Genomic DNA, 10758 nt, shown 5'->3' with positions numbered 1-10758 from the left:
CCTATGTTCTCCTCTAGGATTCTGATGGATTCCTGTCTCACGTTGAGGTCTTTTATCCATTTTGAGTTTACCTTTGTGTACATTGTAAGAGAATGGTCGAGTTTCATTCTTCTACATTTAGCTGTCCATTTTTCCCAGCACCATTTATTGAAGAGACTGTCATTTTTCCACTGTATATTTTTTCCTGTTTTGTCGAAGATTAATTGACCATGGAGTTGAGGGTCCATATCTGGGCTCTCTACTCTGTTCCACTGGTCTATGTGTGCTGTGTACTTTCTTTTATTAATGTGACATATCATGTTGTTTCATTTGCAAATACAAACTGGCAACCCAGGAATAAATCCCTTTTGATCATGGTGAATTATTTTTAAAATATTTTACTTATTTATTTGATAGACAGATCACAAGTAGGCAGAGAGGCAGACAGAGAGAGGAGGAATCAGGCTCCCCACTGAGCAGAAAGCCCAATGTGGGGCTCGACCCCAGGACCCTGGGATCATGACCTGAGCTGAAGGCAGAGGCTTTAACACACTGAGCCACCCAGGCGCCCCACGGTGAATTATTTTTTTAAAGTATTATTGAATTCCGTCTCCTCATGTTTTGCTGATGATGTTTGTATTTATGTTCATCAGCAATAATTGCCTGCAGTTCCCTTTCTGTCTGTTTTGTTTCTGTTTTTGATATTTGGTGTCCCTATTGCTGTTGTTGCTGCTACAATCAGGGTAATAGTGGTCACATATATTAGGAGAAGGCAAGGAAAAGTGAATGGGGGATTTGGAGGGGGAGATGAACCATGAGAGACTATGGACTCTGAGTAACAAACTGAGGGTTTTTTGAGGGGAAGTTGTTGGGGGATGCGTGAGTCTGGTGGTGGATGTTAAGGAGGGCACATATTGCATGGAGTACTGGGTGTGGTACATAAATAATGAATCTTGGAACACTGGGAAAAAAAACCCATATAATTAATTTAAAACTTTCCTTTCCTGTTCTAGTTTTTGGAATGGTTTGAGAAGAATCAGTTATCAATTCTTCTTCAACTATTTGACAGAATCCCCTTGAGAATCTATCTGGTCCTGGACTTTTGTTTCTGATTTTTGATTACTGACTCAATTACTTTCCTTGTTATCAATCTGTTCAAATTTTGTTTCTTTTTGTTTCCATTATGGTAGAATAGATATTTGTAGGAATCCACCCATTTCTTCTGTGCTCTCCATTCCAGTGTTTTGGCATGTAGTTTTTTCATAATATTCCCTATGTTTACTTGTATTTCTAGCGTGTTTGCTATTTCTCCTCTCTCATTTGTGATTTTACTTAAGTTTTTTCTCTTTTGTTCTTGATAAGTGTGGTCAGAGGCTTATCAATTTTCTTGACTTTTTTTTTTTTTTTGAAGAACCAATTCCCCGTTTTTTTTATTTTTTTTTTTTTTTTTTTTTTTTTGTCTCTGTCACCAGTTCAGATAAAAGCTGTCTCTGCTATGTTAAGGGCCTCACTCATGTCTTCCACTCTTTTCTCTAGTTCAGTGAGTATCCTTATTATCATCGCTTTAAGTTCTCTTTCAGGTATGTTACTTATATCTGTTTTGCTTATATCTTGACCTGTGACCTTCTCCTGTACTTTTATCTGAGATAAATTTCTCTGTCTCCTCATTTTGTCCATCTCTCTGTGTCTATTTCCATATGTATGGAAGCCATCTCTTCTTCTCTTGACATCAGGGACTTTATGAAGAAGAGGTCCTGGAGTGCCCTGCAGTGCCTTATTCCCTGTTCACCAGAACCTGGCACTCCAGGAAAGTATCCTATGTGTATCTATGTGTCTGAGTCACTTTTCCTTTAAGTGCAGTTGTCTGCACTGCCTTTCTGCATGCTGTGGATGTGCTTCCAATCTGTGATGCTGGTGGGATATAAGGACAGGAGAACTCTGAGGTGGTATGTCTATTAAGGCAATTGATAGTGGGACATTAGTGCTATCAAAATTTGTACTGAGCCATTAGTCCTATGCTAGATCCCCCAAAGCACTGAGGTTGCTGGGGTGGCCAGAGATACAAACCTGGGTGAGCCTGGGTTTGCACACAATGGTGGCTGGTATCGTGTACCTGGACACAATATGGAGGTTGAACTCCTGTGTTGCGTGAGAGTGGTGTTCAGTTACAGCTGGGCATGTGATAGATTCAATTCAAGAGCATATACTTTTGATGTGCAGAAGCTTTTGATCTTAATGAAGTCCCAAAAGTTCATTTTTCTTTTGTTTCCTTTGTCTTTGAAGGCGTGTCTTGAAAGAAGTTGCTGTAGCTGATATCAAAGAGGTATCTTTGATATCAAAGACACTTGCCTAGGGGCACCTGGGTGGCTCAGTGGGTTAAAGCCTCTGCCTTCGGCTAAGGTCATGATCCTACAGGCCCTGGAATCAAGCCCCATGTCGGGCTTTCTGCTTGGTGGGGAGCCTGCTTCCCTTCCTCTCTCTCTGCCTGCCTCTCTGTCTACTTGTGATCTCTGTCTGTCAAATAAATAAATAAAATTTAAAAAAAAGATACTTGCTTATATTGTCCTCTAGGATTTTCATGGGTTTCATGGTTTCAAAGAGGTATCTTTGATATCAAAGATACTGCCTCTATTGTCCTCTAGTATTTTCATGGGTTCCTGTCTCACATTGAGGTCTTTCATCCATTTAGAGTTTATCTTTGTGTGTGGAGTAAAGAATGGTCAATTTTCATTCTTCCATATATAACATTTTCCCAGCACCATTTATTGAAGATGCTGTCTTTATTCCACTGGATATTTTTTCCTGCTTTGTCAAAGATTATTAGACCAGAGTTGTGGGTCCATATCTGGGCTCCCTACTCTATTCCACTGGTCTATGTGTCTGTTTTTGTGCCACTATCATGCTGTCTTGGTGATCAGAGCTTTGTAGTAAAGCTTGAAATCAGGCAAGAGGATGCCCCCAGTTCATCAAGATCAAAAGCTTCTGCACAGCAAAGGAAACAGTCAACAAAACAAAAAGGCAACCCACAGAATGGGAGAAGATTTTCACAAATGACACCACAGACAAAGGGTTGCTACCCAAGATCTATAAAGAACTTCTCAAACTCATCACACAAAAAACGGATAATTATTAAAAAAAATGAGCAGAAGACATGAACAAACATATCTCAAAAAAACATGTACAAATGGCTAATGGACACATGAAAAAATTGTCATTTTCATTAGCCACCAGTAAAATTCAAATGAAAACCACATTGTGATACCACCTTACACCAGTTAAAATGACCAAAATTAAGAAGACAGTAAACAACGAGTGTTGGAGAGGATGTGGAGAAAGGGGAACCCTCTTACACTTGGTGGGAATGCAAAGTGGTGTAGCCACTTTGGGAAACAGAGTAGAGATTTCTTAAGAAATTAAAATTAGAGCTTCACTATGATCCTGCAGTTTCAATATTGGGTATTTACCCCAGAAATACAGATGTAGTGAAAAGAAGAGCCCTCTGTACTCCAGTGTTCATAGAAACAATGGCCACATCCCAAGCTGTAGAAATAACCAAAATGCCCTTCAACTGATGAATGGATAACGACGATGTGTTCCATATATACTATGGAGTATTATGCCTCCATCAGAAAGAATGAATACCCAACTTTTGTATCAACATGGGTGGGAGTGAAAGAGATTATGCTGAGTGAAATAAGTCAAGCAGAGAGAGTCAATTATCATATGGTTTCACTTTTTTGTGGAGCATAAGGAATAATATGGAACACATGGGGAGATGGAGAGGAGAAGTGAGTTGGGGAAAACTGGAGGGGGAGACGAACCATGAGAGACTGTGGACTGTAAGAAACAAACTGAGGGATTTGGAGGGAACGAAGGTGGGGCATTGGGTGAGCCTCGTGGTGGGTATTATGGAGGGCATGTATTGCATGGAGCACTGGGTGTGGTGCATAAACAATGAATTCTGGAACACTGAAAAGAAATTCAAAAAAATAGAGGGAAAAATAAAATAATTTTTGAAAAAGGAGGGCACGTATTTCATGGAGCACTGAGTGTGGTGCATAAGCAATGACTCTTGGAACATTGAAAAAATAACATAAATGTTAGAAAAAAAGAGCATACACATTAACTCTTTACAAAAATAGGTAATTAGGATACAGCTTCATTCTTGTTATACGTTGGGTCTACAAGCATCTCTTAGAATTAGCTGATCAATTAGAATAAGCCATAAAACCCCAAAGTAAGATGACTTAATCAGGGTTTAAGAGATAGATTATAGCAAAATACCCATTTTTGTTGGAAGGCATTCTAGCTTATATTTATTCAAATTTTAATCAATTTTATTAATAACCAAATGATCTGAAAAAAAATTCATGTAAAATGCAGTGACCTGATATGGTACTTGTATGAAGAATGGCAGACACAAAATAATAAAGAAATAATTTTAACAGCATCATCATCAATGTTCTGACTTCTGTCACTGATGCTCAATTATTTCTACCAATAGGATAGCCTACTTGTTTTAAGATTTTTGATGAAAGCATCTTATTTGTTTCTACTATTCCACGACTTTCTAATTTTTCAGCCTAATCTTAAGGTGAATACTTCTGAAATGCTTATTCTGAAGGCGAACTGTAAATATTTTACTGAAAATGCTATATATGTGGAGTGTGTGTGAGTACTGAACTAGGCACTTCAGAGATATAATAAAGTACTATAGGGAGATAATAAAGGATAAGACAAAATTTCAAATGTTAATGAGAGTACTATGTTTGTAATGCAAGATAGGAGAACCCTATAAATTAACAGTGTCAGAGGAAAATTAATTGGAAAGATCCAGCAAGTTTGGAAATCTGTACACAGAGGTCTGTTCAGATAAAAACTGTAAAATCTGTGTCTTTCTACATGTAAATTATATCCTTTCTCATAAATCTCACTCTAATCATACAAAATATAAAATCGTTTTAAAATTTAAGAAGTGGTGTGTACCTGAGAATCTATATAACATAATTTTTATTTTCATACCACTTCCCCCAAAGTCCCACATAAGAGGAGAAGAAAAATGCATCAATACTTGCAGTATCTCTCCAATTGCTACCTCCACATTTTGGAGATACTATAGTACTTTGTGTGTTTATTGAAAAGACAATGTTTCCTTAAGGCTCATGATGCTTAGCTTTTTGTTCTTTCCTGTCACAGTCATTTCTGTATTTATTAGAGCTTTTGCTGCATAAGAACAAAAACAGTGAATTTAAATAATTATTACACAATACATAATTCTACAGGGAAGCTATTTGGATTGTGCTCAACTGGGTTGTTCTTCTGGACTCAGCTGGACTCACTCTTGCTGCCAGGTCTACAATGGGATAGGTAGACAAATATGACCTCAGATGGGATGGAATTTTTCTGACTCATGTTGTTGTTGTTGTTTTTTAATCCCCCAGTAGACAGGCATGGACTGGTCAGAATTTTGGCTGGGAAGAACTATTGGGGGACAAATAAAATCAGTGAAGATTTTTGAGCCTGGGGTTCCAAACTGGCACATTATCCTTTATAGTACCTTTCGTACATCCACTGATACAAATTATGAGACCAACATAAATTAAAGTGGAAGGGAACAGGCTTCTTTGATGGGAAGATTTGAAGAGTTATAATTGACAATGACATAGATACTGGAAGAAGTGAAGGATTGTAGTCATGCTTGCAATCTCTCTGACCTGATCTGGTTCCTTTCCCTCAGTAACTAAAGACTTTTCCCTGGATTCATATAATCATTGATCATTCTTACTGACATTCATATGTCCATTCAGCACTCAATGTTCCCAGGATCTTAACCTGTTCATCACCAAAAACCTTCACCTCCTTGCCACATTGGTCATATGCTCACTTTCCATATACTGGACCTATTCTTAATGAAAGAGATCTACCTCAGAAACAGCAGAAGTAAACACTCCATTTCCTGCCAAAATCTCAATTTTGGATCTCATCATAACCTAAATCTTATTCACTGACATTCTTAGCCTTTATTGAAGCCCTTTAACACTTCTCCCTGTATATTAGCTTCCCTCCTATTTACTTCCTCTATTTCTTAGATTCTACACTAAATCTTTTTATTCACTATTCTGGTTATGATGGTGGGCATTAAGGATGTGATGTGATGAGCAGTGGGTATAACATACAACTAATGAATAATTGCTACATCAAAAATTAATTGTATAATCTATATTGTCTAATGAATTTAAATTAAAAATGTTAACTGGAGGGGGAGATGAACCATGAGATACTGTGGACTCTGAGAAACAAACTGAGGGTTTTGGAGGGAAGGGTGTTGGGGTATTGGGTGAGCCTTGTGGTGGGTATTAAGGAGGGCACATATTGCAAGAAGCACTGGGGGTGATGCATAAACAATGAATCTTGGAACACTGGAAAAATAAAGTTTAAAGAATGTTTATTAGAAAAAAAAATCAAAAATACATATCAGCAATCTTACAGTCTAGATGTTTTTCCTTAAAAGAATAATGTCCACAAGGAAAACTAATATTCAATAAGACATTAGGGACAAAACTGTACTTGTAAAGCCACACAACCTAAAACATGTCCTATGCAACATCAAAAGAAACCTGAGGCGGCAATCCTTATATCAGACAAATTAGATTTTAAGCCAAAGACCATAAATAAGAGGTGAGGAAGGACACTATATCATACTTAAAGAATCTGTCCAACAAGAAGATCTAACAATTTTAAATATCTATGCCCCTAATATGGCAGCATCCAACTATATAAATCAATTAATAACAAAATCTAAGAAACACATTGACAATAATATGATAATAGTAAGGGAATTTAAAACCCTCTCACTGGGGGGAGACAAGATGACTGGGAAGTAGGGGGAGGCATGGTTTCAACTTGTAGCCTAAAGTGAGCTTATTACCTACCAAAGAACTCCGATCACCCATGAAATCAGCCTGAGATCAGAATTATCCATGTCTGGACATCTACAGGGGCAGAAGACACTAGTGGGCAGGTAAAGTGGAGTGGGAATGTCGGACTGATATCGGAAGATAAACAAAAGGGGAAGGGAACCACCAGAGGCAACCAATTGGAAAGTAATACCCCTAATATGGGAGTGCCTTACATCTGGGGACCAGCATTAACTTGGAGATTGGTTGAAAGCCTCAAGAAAAGCAAAGGATTGCCGGGGGGGGGGGGATTGTGGGAATCGGGGCAGCTAGAGACAGGGACTTAAGTCCCCAGACCCAGGACAGACTCCCCTGGTGCTGAGCCAGAGAGAGAAGCAGAGAAATCAGGTCTTGGTCCCTGAGCTGCCAGCATGCCCGAGAATGTGTGGGGTCCGGTTCCTGTGAGGGGCTGGGGCCTCACCAGATGGCAGAATGCCAAGCCATGCTAACAGCCTGAGATGCCCACACCCCTCACCCTCCCCTGAGAGAGGTGTGCAAAGGCCCAGCCTGGTGCTCTGACTCCTGCCCTGCTATCAGACCCTGAGACGTGTGCGTAACCAACACCCTCTGCTGAGGGAGGTGCGCACAAGCCTGGCGCTCTTAGACCCAGAAAGACCAGGCACTCCCAGCCCAGACCAGCGGGAAAACCTCAGTGTGCAATCACTGCTTGGAACCTCTCTGGCGGTCTGGAGCTACCCAGACAGCCACTGCTGCAGTGGTTTTGAGTACAAGCAGAAGATCCTGCATCCCCAGGGAACGTGATGTGGAACCTGCTCTGCCAGCAGCCAAGGAAATTTATATGGGCTCTGCAGCACCCACAGGGGACCAGGCTGAGGCTTCTCTGAGATGGAGGTCAGGGTGCAGTTTGCTTTCTTCTAAACCTACAAAAGCCATCAAAAGCGGTCAAGGTGAGAGGAAAAAAAAAAGTAAACAAACATAAAAACCTCCAGAGAACAAAATCCTGAAAAAAAACGTTTTCCTCAGAGCCCACCCCCTTGAGGGGGGCTGGAGGACTTAACTCAGGGAACATCAATGACTGAAAACCCACGTGGCAGACCCCTCCCCCAGAAAACCAACCAGGAAAGGATTAAAAAAAAAAAAAGACTACAAGAGAAAAACCACCACTACTTCATAGGACAACTTTTATTTTTAACTTGTTTTCACTATTCTGGTTCGTTTTTTTAATATATAGATTTTTTTAACCTATTTACCATCACAGTGAGATGTCCAGTACATCAATTCCATAATAACCTTCTAACTTGAACTTTCTGATACCTACACCTGGGTTTTCCTTTTGCATTTCTATTTTTTTAAATTTTTTAAAAAATTTTATTTTAGTTTAGTCTAGTTTATTCCTTTTTAATTTTTATTTCTAATATTCATATAGAGTTAAAATTCAAGGTCATCCCCATTCCCCAATCAATGCTACCCCTACAGATAAACCAATTTTTAATACCCCTTTATTTTATGAAAGCTGAGTCCTTTAACAAAGATATCATGATACATCCAGGAAGAATCAAAACAAACTTCCTTGCCCACACTGAGAATTTATACCCACAATCCCATCTTTTTCTTCCACCAGTGTTTCTGTGTTTTTGTGTTTGACTGGTAGTATATAAATCTTATACTTGGGGTTCTTTTTGACGAGGTTCTTCCTTTATTTGCATATATATATATATATATATATATATATATATATATATATATATATATATATGTTTTTTTTCTCTCATCATATACTTTTATCAGTCTTTTTGTTTGTCTGTTTCTGTTTGTATACTTCATCAATCTTACCTTGGGGCACATTTGGGCTGAACCTTCTCTTTTATCTTCTTCCCCCCCCCCATCTTTTTCTTTTTCTTTTCTTTTTGCTCTTCTTTGGGTGGGGAATCCTGATTGCTCAGAAGTGTTCCAGGGTGCACCTTGACTGCACCAAGTTCGATACATCTAGCTGCATCTGTTCAGTTATCTCTCACCAAAACGACTAGGAAGAGGAATGCCCAACAGAAGAAAAATACAGAGGTTTTTCTGCAACAGAACTAATGGCTATCATCATAGACAATATGTACAAAGAGAATTCAGGCTAACAATTACCCAGGAAATACCTAGGTTGGAGAAAGCCATGGATGACCAAATGGAATTGATTAGGGCAGAACTGAAAGCCACCAGGGATGATGTTCACACTATTATGGCAGAACTGTAAGTTACCAGGGATGAGGTTCACATTGCTCTCAGAGTTCCAATCTAATCTAAGTTCTCTCAAAGCTAGGGTAACTGAGACAGAACATAGAATTAGTGATCTGGAGGACAAACAGATAGAGAGAAATGATCAGGAGGAAGCCTGGAACAAACAGCTTAGAAGCCACGAAAACAGAATCAGGGAAAAGTTCCAACATCAGAATTATTGGAATCCCTGATGGGGAGGAGAAAGAAAGAAGTCTAGAAGATATAGTGGAACAAGTGCTTTTTTTTTTAAATTTTTTATTTTTTATAAACATATAATATATTTTTATCCCCAGGGGTACAGGTCTGTGAATCGCCAGGTTTACACACTTCACAGCACTCACCAAAGCACATACCCTCCCCAATGTCCATAACCCCACCCCCTTTCTCCCAACCCCCCTCCCCCCAGCAACCCTCAGTTTGTTTTGTGAGATTAAGAGTCACTTGTAGTTTGTCTCCCTCCCAATCCCATCTTATTTCATGTATTCTTCTCCTACCCCCTTAAGCCCCCATGTTGCATCACCACATCCTCATATCAGGGAGATCATATGACAGTTGTCTTTCTCCACTTGACTTATTTCCCTAAGCATGATACCCTCTAGATCCATCCAAGTTGTCACAAATGGCAAGATTTCATTTCTTTTGATGGCTGCATAGTATTCCATTGTGTATATATACCACATCTTCTTGATCCATTCATCTGCTGATGGACATCTAGGTTCTTTCCATAGTTTGGCTATTGTGGACATTGCTGCTATAAACATTCGGGTGCACGTGCCCCTTCGGATCACTACGTTTGTATCTTTAGGGTAAATACCCAGTAGTGCAATTGCTGGGTCATAGGGCAGTTCTATTTTCAACATTTTGAGGAACCTCCATGCTGTTTTCCAGAGTGGCTGCCCCAGCTTGCATTCCCACCAACAGTGTAGGAGGGTTCCCCTTTCTCCGCACCCTCACCAGCATCTGTCATTTCCTGACTTGTTAATTTTAGCCATTCTGACTGGTGTGAGGTGATATCTCATTGTGGTTTTGATTTGTATTTCTCTGATTCCGAATGATATGGAGCACTTTTTCATGTGTCTTTTGTCCATCTGGATGTCTTCTTTGCAGAAATGTCTGTTCATGTCCTCTGCCCATTTTTTGATCGGATTATTTGTTCTTTGGGTGTTTAATTTGCTAAGTTCTTTATAGATTTTGGACACTAGTCCTTTATCTGATATGTCGTTTGCAAATATCTTCTCTCATTCTTTCCTGCTTTGTTGAAGATTAGTTGACCATAGAGTTGAGTGTCTATTTCCGGGCTTTCTATTCTGTTCCACTGATCTATGTGTCATGTTTTTGTGCTAGTACCATGCTGTCTTGATGATGACAGCTTTGTAATAGAGCTTGAAGTCTGGAATTGTGATACCACCAACTTTGGCTTTCTTTTTCAATATTCCTTTGGCTATTCGAGGTCTTTTCTGGTTCCATATAAATTTTAGCATTATTTGTTCCATTTCTTTGAAAAAGATGGATGGTACTTTGATAGGAATTGCATTAAATGTACAGATTGCTTTAGGTAGCATAGACATTTTCACAATATGTATTCTTCCAATCCAGG

The sequence above is a fragment of the Mustela nigripes genome, chromosome 6 (assembly GCF_022355385.1).
Source record: "Mustela nigripes isolate SB6536 chromosome 6, MUSNIG.SB6536, whole genome shotgun sequence".
Classification (NCBI taxonomy): Eukaryota; Metazoa; Chordata; class Mammalia; order Carnivora; family Mustelidae; genus Mustela; species Mustela nigripes.
Note: the sequence above shows the minus strand (reverse complement) of the source record.